The sequence below is a fragment of the Crocuta crocuta genome, unplaced genomic scaffold (genome assembly GCF_008692635.1).
Source record: "Crocuta crocuta isolate KB4526 unplaced genomic scaffold, BGI_CrCroc_1.0 scaffold125, whole genome shotgun sequence".
NCBI classification, from domain to species: domain Eukaryota; kingdom Metazoa; phylum Chordata; class Mammalia; order Carnivora; family Hyaenidae; genus Crocuta; species Crocuta crocuta.
This window is the reverse complement of record NW_027531143.1, coordinates 794,141-814,780: the sequence shown is the minus strand read 5'-3', so window position 1 is coordinate 814,780 and position 20,640 is coordinate 794,141. Positions and strand designations below refer to the sequence as shown.

The 20,640-nt window shown below is 37.6% G+C and overlaps 1 long non-coding RNA gene across 1 annotated transcript; it reads left to right on the top strand.

Moving 5' to 3' along the window:
* Positions 1-1,029: 1,029 nt before the first annotated feature.
* LOC144237406 (uncharacterized) lies at positions 1,030-20,419 on the top strand. Its single transcript, XR_013336845.1, has 2 exons — positions 1,030-1,132; positions 20,135-20,419. It is a non-coding gene; the product is annotated as an uncharacterized LOC144237406 (long non-coding RNA).
* Positions 20,420-20,640: the final 221 nt, after the last annotated feature.

Here is a 20,640-nt window from a genome sequence, read left to right as displayed (position 1 = left end):
ATTTCCAAAACATTTTATCACCCTGGACAGAATCTCTGTAACCATTAAGGCAATAAATCACCATACTCCCTCCTACCCCAGTCAGTCCTTGGTAACCTCTAATCTACTTTCTGTCTGTATGAATTTGTCTATTCTAGATATTTTATGTAAGCAAAATTATACATCTGTCCTTTTGTGTCTGGCTTATGTCACATACCATAATGTTTTCAAGGTCGTTGGTATAGTAACATGTATCAGAATTTCTTTCTTCTTATGGCCAAATAATATTCCACTGAATGGATAGACCACATTTTGTTCATCCATTCATCTGTAATGAACACTTGAGTTGTTTCCATCTCTTGGCTTTTGTGAATAGCGCTACGATTACCTAGTCTTTTAAAACTCACAATAGCCAATTGTTGAAGAATCATTATTTTCTGCAAGGTTAATTCTCCACGGGACAGTTTTCAAATATCTTTGTCGGGACAAAGAATTTCCAGATCCATCCTGGCTGCTTAGTATGGTGGGAACCACATTCTTACTCTGATATCAACTCAGCAGAATCACTTCTGAACGTGTTCTTCCACAAGGTGAATTGAGGGTTATCAGAGAACATTACTGCCTTAGAGCCCTGAATGAACCTGGATGGTAAACAATGCTCAGCATCATGTCAAAAAATAGAAGAGAGGTGAGATTTAAGAGAAGAATGAGTGACTGAATTAGCAGCTGAGAGAGTTAATAGGAGGAACTACGTGATTTTAGAGCTAAAGAGAATGAGTCAGTCAGGGATTGATACAGTAGACAGACACTCTAAATACTTAAAGCAAGAAGGGATTGAAGATGGGGAATTTGTTGCTTCCAAAATTGTCAGGAGGATTGGTGGGGTGGGTATGAAGAGGGCATTAGAAGGCTCTCGGGACCATTCTTCACTGACTCCTTGGAGAGTTACCATCTGAAACCATCACAAGAACTAAGAATTCAAGAACTTGCCTTTGTACCAGTGATCAAGGGTTCTAGAACCAGAAGTCATTGCAGTTGGTGCTGCTCTGCCTCAGCTACTTCCATGGCAATTTCCTTGGAAAATGGACTCTGGATAATACCTGCAGAAATGCCTCACATTCTACAGCTTTGCTTGGCAGCAGAAGCGAAAAAGGTATCTGTCTCACTTTCACCTGAGTTCAGTCTGCTCTTATCTTGGAAGACTTTGCTTTCCAGCCTAGTAAAACAAACTTAGATAACATTGCAATTCCCCCTGCCCTGAATTAGTCTCATGGGCATTAAAGACAATTTAGGCTGAACCAAAGGTCATGCATTCCCTGATGTGATTTTCTTTTTTAGGAAGGATCAAAATAGAGATAGATTGTCTAGGGCTATTGACTGAAATCTGAAGTTTGTTATGAAAAAGAAATGGAAAATTAGAAGAAGATCTCATCACTTTGTTGATATTTTTTTTAATTACAAACTTACAGATAGTGATGAAAAATAGCATTTCCATAGTAGTGAATTTAGATGAGTGCCTGGGTCTGTGCAAACAGAGAAGAACTTTGACTTTAGAGAGAAGTTTCTCCTGGGGAAAAGGCTGGAGGTACCACTATGGGAGGCGAGGGCACCCCAGTCAGAGCTCAGCAAGCTCTGGAATGAGCCTCCTAGTTTCCAAGGACAAGGTTCTAAGTTAGAGGCTCACAATACAGCTCATAACAGGATGAAATTGGTCACATTTTCCTCAAGTGTCAAATGGGCTTGAAAGCACCCATTCTACCTAATTTCCTTAAAGGATGTTGAAAAGACCAGGTGCAGTAACAGCTTTGAGAGTATTTGTAAAAACAATTGAGAGCTATCCATATGTAAGGTATTGTTTTTATCATTCTCTTGAGATTAATAAAGTGCCTTATACTGCAGAATGCTCTGTTTAGGGAGATTTTTAAAAAATTGCCATGGAGTTAACTAATTAACTCAATACTTATTCATCGTGTTATGTGTCAAGACACCATGCTGGGGCTGGGAAGACAGAGGTAGTTCTTGCCCTTAACGAACTCCTAATCCAAAAAGCATGCCTACTAGATACATAAACAGATCATTTCAATGCCAAGCAGAAAGAGCAAATTGAGGAATACACAGGGTACTGTGGGACACAGCAACAGGTACCTCAGGTGGCTGAGGGGAGCTAGGGAAGTCTTATTAGAGGAGGTGAGACAGAGAGAGGGATGGCATAAGCATAAAAGTGCCCTTTGACATTGGTGTCCAATTCTTGTTTATTTTTTCTTTCAGTAGGGAAGTCTGTTCAGAGAGAAACAAAAATGTTTGTGGATCACATTATAAACGGTTTTGGGGTGCCTGAGTGGCTCCGTCAGTTAAGTGTCTGACCCTTGATTTCTGCTCAGGTCATGATCTCACAATTTGTGGGATCAAGCCTTGCGTTGGGCTCTGGGTTGATGTTGCAGAGGATACTTAGGACTCGCTCCCTCTCACTCTCTGCTCCTCCCCCATGCATGCATTCATGCTTTCTCTCTCAAAACAAATAAGTAAACATTAATAAAAAGATTGTTATATTAAAACAATAGTTTTAAAGTAGGAAATGTAGTACAGTTGACCCTTGAACGACACAAGTTTAAACTACATGGGTCCATTTATATGTGGATTTTTAAAAATAAATACAGTACAGTATTGTAAATGTATTTTCTCGTCCTTATGATTTTAATAACAATTTCTGTTCTCTAGCTTGCTTATTATAAGAATATAGTGTATGGGGCGCCTGGGTGGCTTAGTCGGTTAAGCGTCCGACTTTCGCTTAGGTCATGATCTCGCGGTTGGTGGGTTCGAGCCCCGCGTCGGGCTTTGTGCTGACTGCCAGCTCAGAGCCTGGAGCCTGTTTCAGTCTGTGACTCCCTCTCTCTCTGACCCTCCCTTGCTCACGCTGTCTCTCTCTCTCTGCTAGAAATAAATAAAACATTTAAAAAAAAAAAAAGAATATAGTGTATAATACATGTAGCATGCAAAATATGTGTTATTTGATTGTTTATGTTCTAGGTAAGGCTTCTTGTCAACAGTCACCTATTAAGAGTTAAGTTTTGGGGGACTCAAAACTTACATATGGACTTTAAGCTGCACGGAGGGTGAGTGCCCCCAACCCTCACATTGTTCAAGGGTCAACTGTACTTGTGTCAAAGCAAATTTTGGAGTTTCTTCCTGTCACTAAAAGATTTTTGGTTTTGGATAAAATTTTAGAAATTTAGACATTTACCATACTTCACAGTATTCAATTGTAAGTAGCATCTTTGCAGAAGTTTCATAGAAGTTGAGGTCTGGTAGTGAGGTAGTGAGACTGAGCAATGAGGAGAGGCTGATATTTGGCATCCAGATCCAGTCACAACACAAGGATGTGGAGGCGGCCCTGGTAGAGAATTCCTAGGTACAAGGAAGTCAGGAAGAGGGGAGCTGGCATTGGGTAGGGGTGGGTCTAAGTGGGTTGTAAAGTTTCTGAATCCCAGCAAGAAATGGAGGAGGAGATATGCAAGATTCCATGTGAGCCATGAACTTGTCTTCTCTATTTTATTTGTAAAATAGCAGTCTTGCTGCAACACTTCTGGGAAGTGTGTATATGAGGAGGGCGGATACTTTTCTGAGCTTCCTTCCTTGGGGACCTCTGCTAGCATGTCACTGGTGGGAGAAGGAATAAGGCAGGCATGATTCGCTACTTTATCTCTCTCTCTTTGGGAGCTGGCTGCCCTCAGAAAGTACACAATGTGCTCTGTTCCTGGATGTTCATTGTTTTGCAACGGCCTAATGGAAAGGTAAGAGCCGTTAGTGTTCCGCATGGCCTACACTTCTTTGGACTTTAATCTCTGAACTCCAGTTTCTCCCTGGGAATTCCATAAGGGAAGATGGCTCAAGTTCAAATATATTGCAATCTTTTTGTTACTGGAGAGTCTTTAGGTTATCATGTAATCTCATTGCAGAACCGCTAATGAACTAAATCAGACATTAGGACTGGACATGATTTAGGTGGGGAACCAAATGGCCGAATGAATTTTCAGCTGTGAGGCTAGAATGAGCTTGTCCTGTCCTGTCCTGTCCTGCCCTGTCCTGACTGACCTCAGAGTCTTCTGGGGTCAAGATCTGGACTGCCTGCTAGTGCTTAGTAAAGAGCAACTTTTTACCTCAAGAAAATAACCAGATCAAATCTTCAGGTTAGGGAATATCTGGGGAGAAGTTCAGTTTTCCAGCTTCATGTTGCCATATGAAAAACCTCAGTTAATTGATGCATTTGGGGACACTGAGTTCACAATGGTCAGGGTCTTCCTCTCCCTGGGGTCTTTGGAGACAATAGTTGACAGAAAGTATAAATTATGTTCTGCTTTACTCTTCACCTTCAGGGGAAGCCTGTGGTTGTTCAGCACTTCCAGCGATTGTGGCTGGTTAAGTCTGTTTAAATCAGGACAAAGTATTACCAGGACCACTACCGGTAGATCGGAATCAATCGCCAGTCTCCAAAATCCGCTTTCATCATAATCTCTCTGACTTTTGTGTCTCTCTCTTTATTGATTCTAAACTTGAGTCTTTTTTTTTTTTTGGTTCTGAACTTGGGTGGGGAGGGGAAAGGAAGGTTAGGGAATAACCCTCTCAACAGCCTGTTGAGAGGCTGTTCTTTATTCCTCGAGCCCATGCTGTCTCATGGGGTGTACAATGAGGGTACAAAGTCACATCCTGAATGGCTGATTCTGCCAGTGATGCATCTCCCTAGTTCAGGCTGTGAGGTCATCGATTCGGGAAAGGCTTTTGCAGTGCATTTGCTTTTCAAATGAATTATTAGTGAAAATTTTTTAAGTGCTATCCAGAGAAATTACAGGGTTTCACATAACTCAGTTTCACCAATCTTATTGCAATCTTATTGGTATGTTCTCATACCCCTAATGTAGATACGTAGATTGGGTACCCACCTTGCAAACAAAAGATCCGTTCCTTATGAGAAAAAGTCCCTCACCATGAGCCAAAGATTAAAAACAAACAAACAAACAAACAGGATAGCTTATCTCTGACAGCATCCTCACCAGGTGGCCAGTTTTTTCTGATTCCTTGGGGTTCTACTTTTCTTAGGTAAGTTAGAGATTTCTGCTCATTGCCATTGGCTATGGTGCAGGTAGTGGTAACTTTGCTGAGCCTTGCCACCCAGGACACAATTACGGCCGAATGCACGGGATATTTTGTTTGAGAGAATGCCCTGTTACAAAACACACAGAGGGAAGCAAAACACTGTTTATTTAATTTGCATTGTTTTCCCATGAATCTAAAGAAACTGCCTTCTGCAAGGAGCATGGAGGCAAAATGATTAAGACAAAACAGCCAGAATAGAATAAAATAAACCTAGTTGCCTAAAAGAAAGAGTGGGGGGAACTCGTGGAAGCAGAAGCAGTCATAAAACACAATGTTATTTAAATAATACTATATCTCTCCTGCCTTATCATTCTGATTACATTCAACTAATCTACAAAATTGAAAGGTAATGAGCAGTATTTCTTAAAGCACATTAAATAATAGTGTCAAAATGCAAATTTATTCATTAAGTATAGATGAGTGTGTTAAATATTCATGAATTGTTGCTCACAGTATATAATTAATCCCATGGTCTTTGTGTCCAAAGCATTGAGAAGATAAAGGGCTGCACCACCACTGTTATAAAATTATATCATTTCCCCAAATACCCCTCAGGGTAAAAATCAGGCACCTGGCAGATCCCAATCTGAGACTTCATTTTATCAATACATTACATTGTTATTTTAGTAGGAGCATGGTCATCTGATAGCACAGATTTATTTCTCCAACTCCTGCTGTCTGGTAATCTAGGTGGGAAATAAATTTTTCAGGCTTGAAGATCTTGTTTGGTTTGAATACACCAGATCTGGTATTCTCTTTGTGTTTGACCTCAGGCAAATGGAGACATTTTATAAAAGTCCTCTTCTTAAACAGAGAATGTCATGTTTCTACTTCCTTTTCTTCCATTTTCTTTTTCTCTTTCTTTCCTTCTCTCTCCCTTCCTTCCTTCCTTCCTTCCTTCCTTCCTTCCTTCCTTCCTTTCTTTCTTTCTTTCTTTCTTTCTTTCTTTCTTTCTTTCTTTCTTTCTTTCTTTCTTTCTTTCTTCTTTCTTTCTTTCTTTCTTTCTTTCTTTCTTTCTTTCTTTCTTCTTTCTTTCTTTCTTCTTTTTCTTTCCTTCTTTTGTTCCTCTCTCTCTCTCTCTAAGATTAGCTCTTTCCTTTGGGGCAGAGCACCTTAATTTTATAATCTCTTGAAAATACAGCCCTTTTTCTCTGTGTGGCCCATCTCATCTAGAGCCATATGGAGTTTAAAAATCATTCCTCTCCTGAGACAGCTAAAGTATCTTTGTAGGTTCTGGAAAGTTAAAGTCATCCATTCATAGTGTTTCTTATTTACTTTCTAGGTTGTTTGTATTACTCTTTATTTTGATTCATGAGTATTGTTGGTCTCTGGAGAAACTCATAAGTGCAAAGCAACAAATGAAAAAATCAGATTCGTATGAAAAGTCAAAGAAGCTATATGTTTTATTCCTCTTTTCATACCTAAATTTATTAGTAAACTGTAGTGTTTGGAAATTTTAAAGCTAGAAACCAGGTTCTTTCAATTCAGTGATACATCAGTTATGAACTAAGTGTCTTTTATATAAAACTAAATAAACATATATTGATGTCTATGGATGGGTTGGATTCTTGTCCTCAACTCTTTAGCCTCCATATGTTATACTTTACAATGCGACCTTTTGTCATGTGATTTTTGCAATATATTCCCCAAGAGTAGCCAAAGTATATTTCTCTGCCCCACTGCTGGGGGATTTAAGCCATATAACTTGTTTTATCCAGTAAGATGTTGGCAGAAGTGAGAGTGGGCCAGCTCAAAGCCAAGGTTTCAAGAGGGATCATGTGCTTATACTCGCATTTCTCTATGCTTCTATCATTCACCACAAGAAAAGACATGTCATAGGGAGCTGCTGGTCCAAAAAGTATGAAAGGAAAAATGGATCTCTCTTAGGCTGGAGCCAATGCAAGTTTCATTCCATACAAACTCTAGCACACCTGCAGATCTGCGAGGGTGAACACAAATGTTATAATAGGCTACTGGATTTGGGAAGGCGTTTGTGTTCTTTGTGGTAAGTAATACACAACATAAAATGTACCATTTTTACCATTTTTTAATGTACAATACTGTGTCATTAAGTGGATTCACATTGTTGGGCAACTATCACCACATCCATCTCCAGAACTTGTTCATATTCCCCACCTAAAACTCTTTATCTGTGAAACACTATTGCCCTTAAGTTGCTTCCACCGGCTCCTAGGAACCACCGTTTTACTTCTTCTTTCTATGAATTTGATTACTCTAAGAACCTATATAGGAGGAATCATACATTTTTTGTTATTTTGTGGCTGGCTTATTTCACTTAGCATGTCTTCAAGGTTCATGCATTTTGCGGCTTGTGTCAAAATTCAGTCCCTTTTTTATTTTTTTTTTTAATTTTTGAGAGCGAGAGAGACAGAGAGCATGAGCAGGGTAGGGCAGAGAGAGAAGGAGACAGAGAATCCATAGTAGGCTCCAAGCTCTGAGCTTGTCTGCACAGAGCCCAATGCGGGGCTCAAACTCATGAACTGCGAGATCATGACCTGAGCTGAAGTCGGACGCTCAACTGACTGAGCCACCCAGGTGCCCCAAAATTCAGTTCTTTTTTGAGACTGAATAATATTCCATTGCATGTATATACCATATTTTGTTTATCCATTCATCCACGAAAGGACAGTTGAGTTGCTTTTACCTTTTAGCTATTGTGAATAATGCTGTAATGAACATGGCTGTACAAACCTCTATTTGAGTCTCTTCTTTCTCTTCTTTTGCGTATATATCCAGAAGTGCAACTTCTGGATCAGACTGTAATTCTATGATCAAGTTTTTGAGGAATTTCTGTAGTAATTTCCGTAGGTCTGGACCATTTTATATCCCCACCATTTCTCAGATCACTTATCAAGATAGATTCATTTGAATTTGTGACTCCTTGGAAACACAGAGGTGTATAAGAACTTAGGACATTTAATTTTCCCAAGTCTCCAAATTCCATGTGTGACAATGGGCCACATGGAGAAGTGGAAAGTATCTAAGATTTGTAGTCAGCGAATCCTGAGGTCAAATCATGTTTCTGTCTTGGTCTCTTGGAGACCTTGCATAAATATCTTAACTCTTGAAAGGCTCTGCTCTATTATTATACCCATATGACAGTGTTATTGTGAGGATTACATGTGATTTTATAGTCACTATCTGAAGACTCATGATTTCCAGTACTGTTTGGGGTCGTCTTCCTATGGATATCCATGTGGCAATCAATGTCTTTGCCTTCTTCAAATTTTTGCTTAAGAAGTCATCTTCCCAGTAAGACCTGTCCTGACCACCATGTTATTTATGTTTTCTCTCTGTGTTTCACTTTGGATAGATTCTATTGCTTCAGATTCCATTTGTACAGATTCTATGGCTTTAAGTTTACTAGCTTTTCCTTTCTCATTTATCTGCTGTTAATTCACCCTGTATCTTTTTAATCTCATACATTGCAATTTTCATGTCTAAAAATGTAATGTGTCTTTTACATATATTACATGTCTTTATTAACTTTTTTGAGCATATCAAACTAGTTATAATAAGTGTTTTAATATCTTTGCCTGCTAATTCTAGTATCTGTGTCAATTCGTGACTGATTTTAATTGATTGATTTTTTTTTTCATTTTCCTGCTTCTTTGCATTCTTAGTCATTTTTGTTGAATGCCAAATGTTGTAAATTTTACTTTTTTGGGAACTGGATATCTTTGCGTCTTTATAAATAGACTTGAGCTTTGTTTTCAAACATACTTAAGTTACTTAGAAGCAGTTTAATCTTTTCAACTTGTTCTTAAAACTTGTTAGGTGGGACCAAAGCAATATTAAGGCTAGGACTAATTATTCTTCCTACTCAGTCAAGAACTTTCTGAGAACTATACTCAGCAGTCTGTAAATGATGAGGTTTTCCAGTCTTGCTGATAAGAATGGGTAATATTCCAGGCTCTGTGTCAACCCTGGCATTGTTCCCCTCTAATCCTTTTAGGTAGTGAATTACCTAGCTTCAAATGTGTGTGCTGATAAGCATCTGAAAACTCCAGGGGAACCCTCCAGAAATCGACAAAATTCTCTGTCTGATGTTCTGTCTTGCCAACTCTTATCACCTAGGTCTCTCTAGAATCTCAGCCTTCTCCTTTTTACTCAGGGTAACCAGCAGAATTTGTTTGGGTTCCCTCTTCCTAAGAAATAGCCTGGAAACTCAAGGAGTGATTTGGGACAATCATAAAGCATACCTCATTTGTTTCCCATTTCTCAGAAATTACTGTCCTTTGGTGCCTGGTGTTCAGTACCCTGAAAACCTACGTTTTACATATTTTATTTTCTTGGAAGGTTTAAGCAGAAAGGTGAGTTCAACCTTTCTTTTTCTTGGTCATAAGAAGAGGTTTTTAATTATTAAATTTTATTATTAAAATATATTTTATGTATGTATCACAGGAAAAGTCAGAGGGCTTTAATTTACTTTTGTCATCTATTGATTGGGAAAGCTACTCCTGGCATGTGTAGTGGTCAATACTATTCCATTTTCTATGATAAATTTAGGAATTTGCAACCAGACACCACATGAAAACCTGGAATTAATCATCTTTTTTGTAAATAGCTCACCACCACCAACAAAAGATAATATAAGAACGCTTTTGTTTTCCCTTGTGAGGGTTTGGAGGTGGAAAGGGCAGAAAAACATCTGGGTATAATTGGAATTACCAGAAAGCAGAGCTGCAGACACACAAGCTGAATTTCAGGACATCTTTGATCATCATCAAATTATTAATAAGACAAAAGAATACACTGTGTAAAGCACTAGAATAAGATGGTGTCATTGTGAAGGACATCTCTTTGAGGTGTGATGATAGATGGAAATGAATAATGACTACATTGATTCTTCTCTCTGGAGTTGTGTGACTATAGATGCCCAGCATGATAAACAAAAGGAGTCACTAAGCAGGGTTGCATCTGTGTGGTCTTCAGTGGGGAAGCTGAGTTTAAGATGCTTGATATAACATGGTACGGGCTATAAAGTAGGCTGAGGGCTATGGCACCTGGAATTTCGTCACATAGTTGGGTAAGGAGGTTAGGGTGAGGAAGCACGAGTGAAGGCACGCCTGTCTGCATACATATCACTAGTGATCCAGGGACATTTCTAATATTTGAAAAGTAATCCTGGGTTATTTGCTTATCTTTAACCTGTTGCCTCATCTCACATGTTTATACCTTCAATTCTGCTTTTATAGAGCAAATTGAATGGATTTTGTTGACTATTACCGAAATGAGTAACTTTACTCTGAGCAATTCAATTTGGTTGTCTCTCTTGGATATAATTGACTAGGTAGGTGGTGTGTTTGTTGGTTTGTTTGTTTTGGTTTCTTCATATCACATATAGATGATTCACCTATGGGAGTGTGGAAGGTAACAATAATAGTATTGGCAGAATACTTACGGACTCACTATAGGCCAAGTTCTTTATATGTATCAACTTATTTAATCATGTCAATAGCTACAGAAATTGCATATTTTAGCTTTGTACATTAGACTTTGGAGAGTAAGTAACTTTATGATGTCACTACACATAAAGTCATATGCTTTATGTATGTGATATGTGAAAAGCCTCAGATACCTCATCCGACAATGTGGGTGTTCACAGGATTCCCCTGAGTCATTGATGGTGTTAAATGAGATATGGTGTGAAAAATTCTTAGCTACAAATGCCCACCACAAAGTAAGTATACCCAATACATAACAGATAAGAACCACCTTCATTATCAGTAGTGTTTTGCTCAAGGTCACACACTTAGGAAGTTGGAGCCAGGATTTGGAAACCACTTCTTCTGATTCCAGGGCCTAAGTTTTTAACCACTGCTTTCCTGACTGTAATTTATTCATCTTGCCATAAATTTTAAAAATATATATTAGACACAGTTATTTTTGTTTTACATATGATAAATGTTTTATTTCCCATAAGTTGCTTTCCACTGTCTGCTATTTTCCCTATTGATCCCTTCTATTACTTTGTCTAATAGATTTTTTTTTTTTTTTACTTTTTACAATATTTGGCTTTTGCATATGAAAAAATATAGAAATAATCTGACTCCACATGACATTGTTTTCTTTGAAAGAGTTTTTTGTTTGTTTCTTTTTGTTCTGTTTGTTTTCTGAGAGGCAGTTAGGCTGGGGCCAAGTCACTTTAATTCATTTTAAGATCAAGATGATTAGAATCCAGTGTCAGGTGGGCTGGTCTATTTCTTTTTAGGCTTTCTTCTACTGAGAGGACCTTTAAGGGTCTCAACTGAAAGTCTTAGGTATTTGCCATAACTCCTTTAATTTTTTTTTTTTTAATGTTTATTTATTTTTGAAGGAGTGAGAGACAGAACACAAGCAGGGGAGGAGCAGAGAGAGAGAGGGAGACACAGAATCCAAAGCGGGCACCACGCTCTGAGCCGTCAGCACAGAGCCTGACATGGGGTTTGGACTCATAAACCATGAGATCATGGCCTGAGCCAAAGTTGGATGCCTAACTACTAAGCTACCCGGGCACTCCATCTCCTTCTCTTTAGGAGGACTTGAACTTGAATTTTTTACTCCCAAGCTCCATAGTCTACTGAAAAGTTTGCTTAGCTTCTCAGCATCTCAGAGGCTGCCTACAAATCAGCAAATGCTTTGAAGGGAAAAGCAGAGATAAATATTTGGCTTATCTCTTTATTTCCCTTCTTTAAGGTCTTGGTTCCTTGCATCCTTGATGGCTCCCCAGTGTTTTCCAACAGATTTTTTGGGGGGGGGGGTTCATATTTTATCCAGTTTTCCCAGTTGTTCTTGGCAGTAAATGTTAGTCTTGTCCAAGTTAGTATGCTAGAATCAGAACCTCTTATGCTTTTTAAAATGTAATATTTGATGTACATATTTTATCTTTACTACTAGGTGGTAAACTCCTAGAAGACAGGTCCATTTTTTATTTGTAACACCTTGCCCTACATATAGTATGTACTCATTGTCTGACTGAATTAATGCATATTTTATTGGGAATCTCCCAATTTAAAAAATAATATTAAACTCATTTTCTTCAGGAGTTAAAATTTCCCATAAAGATGCTATTAAGGAGTCATTGTGATAAATGAATATAGACTCATAAAAGTGAGCCAAGTAAAGTACATCGAAGTTTTAAAATAATGTCAGAAAAGTCAGACACAGAAATTCTGAAAACCTTTAACTCCCCAGGATTTATTCATTTTACACGAAATAGGTGTTCAGCTAGTGACACTTTGATCTAACATCCTCCTATTGTCAGGGTTCAGAAGCCTTAAGGCTTCAAAGTGTCCCTCTGATTTTGATCCAAAACCATAATCAGGTTTTGATCCATTTCAGACAAGAGGTTTAATCTCTAGAGTCCAGTGGCAGCCACGGCCCCAGAGGAACCATTTGGTGCATACACCAAAGGCCCAGCGAGGAGCAAACAACTGATAGATGTGTTGCTAAAAATGTCCACTTCCTTCTTCCTTTTCTTCAATTACTTGCCATGACCATATTTCTTTCTTTTTTGTAGTATTTTTGAATTATAGTTTGTGTTATTGTTATTTATTTAAGACATGTATTCGTGTTTACCATGAGCTAAATTCCATGTAAATATTAGAGCTGGGTAGATGCAGACAGGGATATAAGAAACATTAAATAGAATGCGTGACCTCAAAATGAGGAAACAGATGTGTGTGTGTGCGCAGGTGCGTGCGTGATAATGAAGAGAGTAGATAGCCCAGACAGGATGAATCCAGAGCCAGCTTTCAAATTCCAGATTGAAAACTTGCTGTGGAAAATATGTGTACTGAATGATCAAATGGATTTCAAGGGAATTGTTCAAAGGTAGTTTCGGATTGCTACAGAGCATGCTCAGATCTGAGGTGCTTGTGACTTAAGTGACAGGAAGATGCTAAGTTAGGTTCGCAGGACTTGGCAAAGGGTATTTCAGAAGAAAAGCACCTCTGAATTTTTGCCTATTTTTGTAAATGTAAAGAGGGATTCTATGATTCCAACAGAAAAGAAGGTTTGGGAACTCACAGATCCTAAAACTGGAGTTTTTATTTAAGTCTTACAGTCCAAGACAATTTGTGCAGGGGAAGTGTCCTCAGGGAATGTGAGACTGGAATCAGCTTCAGAAGAGAGCTCCCTCCACTCACAGCTGACCAGTCAGAGTCCTGGAACCTGAACGAGGAAAGCGTCAGACTGCTTTTGATTGAATGGGTTTAAACAAATTGAGCAGATTATATAGTGTGGTGGATCCATACATGCAATGACTAATTTATCCAGAATGGGCTCAGTCAAATTCTTTGTTTTGCCAAAGAGGGATGATCCTGGTCAACACTTCTCTTTCAACTCATTAGTTAAATCCTTCTAACAATATTTTATAACCGGCCAAACTGAGGACTACGATATTTTGATAATTAAGAGGTAACATTGTGTTAATCTTTCTTTGTCTAGTATTTATTTATCAAATAGGTACATGTTACTAGATTCCTGGAGAGTCATAAATAAAAGATACTGATTATTATTTAGAACAATTTTGACTGCTACTAATAGAAAACCTTCAAACAATAATAGACCTCGCAGTACCGGGCTAGTATATTGCTGATTTCCAGGTAATTTTCACCATCCTTGTTGTCATAGTTCAAGTTCATATTCATGTTCCCAGGACAAAGCAGAGGGAACAAAGGATAGGTGTCAGCTGTCTAGTTTTGAAAGAATTCATTGTTATTATTTTTGTTTACACACAAAAAATTAACTTTTTGTTTACACACAAAAAATTAACTTTTTGTGTACTGTTTTGAGTTTTAATACATATATAGGTTTGTGTGGCCACCCCCACAAATAGGAAACAAAACAGCTCTGTCAGGCTCCCAACTTCCTTCATGATACTCCTTTGTAGTTAACACCTGCCCCCTGACAAATTCAACCCGTGGAAACCCCTGATTTATTCTCTATCCCTATACTTTTGCCTTTAAAAGAGTGTCATATAAATAGAATCATATAATAAGTAACTTTTTGGTTGGTTTCTTTCACATAGCATAACGTACTTGAGATTCATTCATATTGTGTTCATATATATATTTTTTTAAATTTCAGAGTAATATTTCATACTGTGGATGTACCACAGTTAATCTATTTACCTGTTGAAGGACATTTTGGCCATTTCAAATTTGGGTGATTATGAATAATATTGATATAAATATTCATGTACATGATTTTTTCTGAACATAGGAGTAGGATTCCTGGGTCATTAGGCAACTGTATGTATGCTTAATATTATAAGAAACTCCTTGTTTCCAGTGTGACTGTTCAGCTTGCTACACATCCTCACCAGCAAGTAATGTTGTGGTATTTTGTTGTTTTGTTGCTTTGCTTTTTGTTTGTTTGTTTGCTTTAAATCCATTTTAATAGGTATGCACATGGTGGTATTTCAATATGGTTTTAATTTGTATTCCCCTAATGACTAACAGTACTGACCATTATTTCAAGTACTTATTTCAATCCATATCTTTTCATTGGTTAATGAAATGTGGTTAGTTATGTCGTTAATTTTATATGTCAACTTGGTTAGGCCACAGTGTCTACTTATTTGGTCAAGTTGGCTAACTTACAGTATATACAGTGTGTTCCTGGTTTTGGGGGTAGATTCCCGTGATTCATCGCCTATGAGGGTGGGGTTCTTCAGACGGGATTAATACCCTTATTAAGAAGAAACCATTGAGGCACCTGGGTCACTCAGTTGGTTAAATTTCTGACTCTTAAATTTGGCTCAGGTCATGATCTCATGGTTTGTGGGGTTAAGCCCCATGCTGATAGCATGGAGCCTGCTTGGGTTTCTCTCTCTCCCTCTCTCTCTGCCCCTCCCCAGATCATGTTCTCTTTCTTTCTCTCTCTCTCAAAATAAATAAATAAACATTAAAAAACAAGAAGGAAGCGGAGGAGGAGGAGGAGGAGGAGAAGCCATTATGAGGGCATGTTCTTGCTCTCTCTCCCTTCCTCTACCATGTGAGCACACAGCAGGAAGATAGTTATCTGCAATAGGAGGAGGGCTCTCACCAAACACCAAATGGGCCAGCACCTTGTTTCTGGACTTCTCAGGCTTAAAAAATGTGAAAAATAAATGTGTTATTTAAGCCAATCTTTGTTATAGCAACCCAAGATGACTTAGATAGTTCTGTGTAAAAATCCTTTGTTAGATATGTGATCTGCAAATATTTTCCCCAAGCTATAGCTTTTTTAAAAATTTTCTCGAGTGCCTTTCAAACATTTTCAAACTGTCAGTTGACACTTTGAAAGTGTCAATCAAACATTTTCAATTTTTATGAAGTCCAAGTTTTCAATTTTTCATTTGTAGATTGTGCTTCTGGTGTCATACGTGTGAGAAGTCTTTGCTCGATACAAGATCATAAGGGGTTTCTTCTAAAAGCTTTATTGGTTAAAGTCTATAACCCATTTTGAGTTAACTTGTGTTTTGCTTGAGGAATAGATCTAGGTTCTTTGTTTTGATTTGCCTAGTGATGTCCAATTGTTCCAGCACCATTGATTGAAATGACTATCCTCTTTATTAGATTGCCTTTGCACCTTTGACAAAATTCAGTTGAACATATTTATATGGGTTTACTTTTAGACTGTTAGTTCTATGTCATTGATCTACGTATCTATTCTTTTACCACACTGTTCTCATTGCTGTAGCTTTATAGTAAGCCCTAAAATGGGGTGGTTTGAGTCTTTCAACTCTGTTCTCATGTTTTCAAATTATTTAAGTTTTTTTTTTTTTTAATTTCCTTTGCCTTTCCATAACATGTTAGAGTCAGCTTGTCTAGATCCACACAAAAAATCCTTTTGGGATTTTTATTTATGTTTCTTTAACTGTATACGTGTTGAAAGGGTAGTTTGGAGCAAAGAGCAGCCAATGCCTGCTTACAAGACATCAGGAATGTGAGAGACCCATACAGAATTGTCTCTACAAAATTTATGCCTAAATATCTCTTACTCGTATAGCTATTGAAAATTTATAAATGGACTTTTTTTTTAAGTTTCCAATTGTTCATTGTCAATGTATCCCAATACAGTTGGCTTTTGTATATTGATCTCTTTTCCTACAATTTTTCTAAAATTTCTATGGGGTGCCTGGGTGGCTCAGTCGGTTAAAGCATCTAACTTCAGCTCAGGTCATGATCTCGCGGTTCATGGGTTTGAGCCCCGCGTCGGGCTCTGTGTTGTCAGCCAGCTCAGAGCCTGGAGCCTGTTTCAGATTCTGTGTCTCCCTCTCTCTCTGACCCTCCCATGCTCATTCTCTCTCTCTCTCTGTCTCTCTCAGAAATAAATAAAACATTAAAAATTTTTTTAAATAAATGAAATCTCTAAGACTAGAATTTTTTTGTAGATTTGTTGGGATTTCCTATGTAAACAGTTCTGTCATCTAGGAATAGGGAGACTGTTCCCATCATATGCTTTTTATTTGTTTCTTGCCTTATTATGCTGAACAGGACTTCCAGTAGAGTGACAAATAAGAATGGTGAAATAGACATCCTTGCCTTGTTGCCAAGCGTGGAAGAAAAATACTTAGTCTTTCACTATTCAGTACGATGTTCGGTTGTAGGCTTTAGTAGATGCCACTTTTCATACACAGATTGAAAGGAATCCTTTCCCTACCTCCTTACTCTCTGTGATTTCTCCCATAATTCTGGCTCCCAGAAGCACCCTTTTCTGATGATGTGTCCATAAATCCAGACCTTAACCTCCCTATGTGCTCAACCCTTCCCCCTACTAGGTCTACCTTGAAGTGGAGAATTCAGAGAAAAGAGCTTTAGGTGCTTTTTCTAATTCCCTCCATCACTACTGTAGGGATGTGGCTTCATTACTGAGGCTCCATCCCATAGGAGCCTATCTTTACAGCCTTCTTATGAGAGAGAGAGAGAGAATTTTGGGGGGTGATTTTTCTGTATATATATATATATAGAGAGAGAGAGAGAGAGAACACATCTAAGAGTTTCTGCACCCTAATTCTTTTTTTTTCTTACAAATAGGTTATTGTCAAGTTGGTTTCCATATAACACCCAGTGCTCACCCCCACAAGTGCCCTCCTCCATGCCCATCACCTGCTTCCCCCCACACCCATCAGTCCTCAGTTTGTTCTCAGTATTCAAGAGTCTCTCATGGTTTGCCTCTCTCCCTTTCCCGCACCATTTCCCCCCTTCTTCTCCCCCATGGTCTTCGGTTAAGTTCCTCCTAATCCTCCTATACGTGCAAACATATGATATTTGTCCTTCTCTGCCTGACTTATTTCACTCAGCATAACACCCTCAAGGTCCATCCATGTTGCTACACATGGCCAGATTTCATTGTTTCTCATTGCCATGTAGTATTCCATGGTATAGATAAACCACATCTTCTTGATCCATTCGTCCATTGATGGACACTTAGGCTCTTTCCATGTTTTAGCTATTGTGGAGAGTGCTGCAATGAACATTGGGGTACATGTTCCTATGGGTAAATTCCTAGCAGTCTGCACCCCAATTCTTACTTACAACATTTTCAGTGTCTAATAGGGGAGAAAGGCATGCAAGCCATGAGTTACATTATTATTTTGTAAGAGCTATAAGAAAGATTTGTCTTTGTGAGCATAGTTTCCACTCTGGAGTCTCTGGAATCTAGGGCACTCTGAAGATAATCATATAGGTCCCAAACCAATGTCATATTTTACAAAACTTCACAGAAATCTTATGTTTATTTTTGATAGTTTCCAAAAGTTAGTAAGGCATTAAATATCTTTCCCTTTTGGTTGGAATTCTGTCAGCTCATTTAGTAATTGTAGTTTTCTCATCATGATTAGAAATTTAGAATAGGTGTAAAATTTCTCAGTTATTAAAAATATAAAACAAATTACTTTTTACTTAATAAGTGCAATATAGTAGACAATATCTTTCAAAACATGTTGTGGGTAGATTTTATTAGCCTAGATTCTTTTGACAGCAAATAAAATAGTAAAAATACAATTCAGGTTTTAGATAGTTTTTATGAAGCAAAAAAGAAAAGGAGTATTTATTGGTCATATAATTGAGAGAAACACACTAGAATAAGCATTATTCATGATTTTTTTGAGGGTTCAAAATATCACCAGCTAGCTTTTTGTCTCTTCACTTCTATGCAACATGGGCATTTTTCCAATTGAAGGGAAGATTGCTATTGGCCAAATAGGCTACCAGTCTACCTTCATAGTGAAATCACTGGGAAGAGTCAATTCCTTTCTTCCAGAATCTATATTTCAGTCACAGGAATGAGATCTGATTGACCTTTCTTGGATAGATACCTATCCCAAACCAATTACCATGGGCAAGATGATATGGTCCAAAGTTTGACCTATTATGGATTATAGGCTCACCCTTATGATCATGGTTTTGTTTCTAGATGAAAAAATTGGAAAAAGAAAAGAATGTGTGTTGAGAAAAGAAAAATAACAGGTACCAAGCTTTAATATTGAGTAGAATAAGTGAACCAACATTACACCTGAGATTATTTACTTGTCTTTTAGTTGGGAACCTTATTTTTTATTCAACTTCATAGTTATATCATCCACCAACGTTTTCCATTGAGAAAGATCACAATCAAAAGTTTCTGAAATTATTACTTCAAGTATATTCTAAATTTAACTTTCTTCTTCCTGTCAAGGGTTCTGAATTGTTACTTTGTATCTCCAAGTCAGGAATATTTTCTGTCATTAAAGACAGAGAGGAAATATCAACTTCATTTTAGCTATAGGTGGTATAGATCTGAAAGCTCTTTATTTTATTTCTTTTTCTCCATTCCTTTGCCACATTCCAGTTGTGATATAGATAACCTAGAACCAGGTCTGAGTGTTAATTTGAAATATTATAGTTTCCCACTTAAAAAAAAAGTTCCAAACTGTTTTTACTTAAACTTCCAGCTGTCCCTTAGTAAATATTTACTAAATAAATTATAAATGAATATCCAATAAGTATTGTTCATTCAGAATATCATATGCAAAAGATATGTTTGTCTTTTTGTGAGATCTTGCAATTTCTCCTCTATATACTTAATGTTTCTGATGCATGCTTCAACCTAATTTAAACTGTGATTTCAGGTTTTGTTTTCTTTTTCTTTTTTCTAGCCTGTGGCTTATGCATTTCTGGAAACAGTATTCCTAACATCACATCAATTTAAAAAAATTTGACTGCATTTTACACGTATCTGTCCTCCTTCCAGCATCTCAGAACCTATCCAGTGCCAGCGTGTCTGGGATTCTCAATTCAGTGTGTTTGTTCCAGTTTGGGAAGCCAAATAACAAGCAATGTATACTTAGAAACAGATTTTACTCCCTTAACTAACTCTTGATAATGACTGAATTAATATTCCTTCATTTAGACCTATGCACCCTGCTATGCTTCTTTTTACACCAGAACTCCATTCCAAATATGTAATATTCTTTTCTCCATTCATTTGTACACGTTAGCAGGGTCACTTCTTAAAAGCTTTCCCCTTCTTTTTTTTTTTGTTTTTATTTATTTTTTTTTTGTGAAGGCAACTCCATGGGATTATTTTTTGCTATATTCATTCTTTCAAGTTGCATACTAGATTTAGTACAACTTTGTGTGTTTTGGTCAAAAATCCTGACATAGGAAAATATGGAAATTTTTTGCTAATCAACATCAAGATGAGAAGCTGAGGCATCACCAATTTGCCCTTTCCATTTTACTATGTAGAATTCACATATCTTCCCTCATATTCATGTATCACTTTCATGTAGAAGCTTTTTTTTTTTTACCTCTTCTAGGTAGAGATGGAAAGGTAGATAGTTTGTGGGTACTTTGTAACAATTCTGACTATTGGTATTCATGACTTTGTGTAATTCCCTTCCCTTTAGGAACTTGCTTCTACCCAATAGAATACCTCAGCATTGAGGTGATGTTATGTTCATGATTAAATTAGAAGAGATTATAACTTTTATCTTGCTAGCTGACTCTCTGTTTTGGTGGCTTTGATAAAGCAAACTGCCATGTTGGTGAGCTGCCCTGTGGAGAGACCCAGATGGCAAGGGACCTTATAAGAACAGCCTCCAGCTTACAGCCATCAAGGAACTGACTCTACCCAACAACCACATGAGCTTGGAAGTGGATCCTTCCCCAGCTGAATGTTCAGAAGAGGTATCAGTGCTAGTCAACACCTTGATTGCAGCTCTGTGAGAAACTAAAGAAGAGGTATCAGATAAGCCAAGCCTGTATTCCTGACTCACAGAAACTGTGATGTAATAAATGTGTGTTGTTTGAAGTAACCAAGTTTGTGATAGTTTGTAACACAGCAATAGATAATTAATAGAGATGTTCTTTAGGCCTTTATGATAGTCTGTACATTTTCTTATCATAGCACTTATCACATACTAGTCTCTATTATACAGGTAACTCCAAAATTTATGATCTCTAAACTAGACCTTTCTCCGGAGCTTCATACATAAAAATTCATTTCAATGTCTTATACATACCTCAAACTGATTAT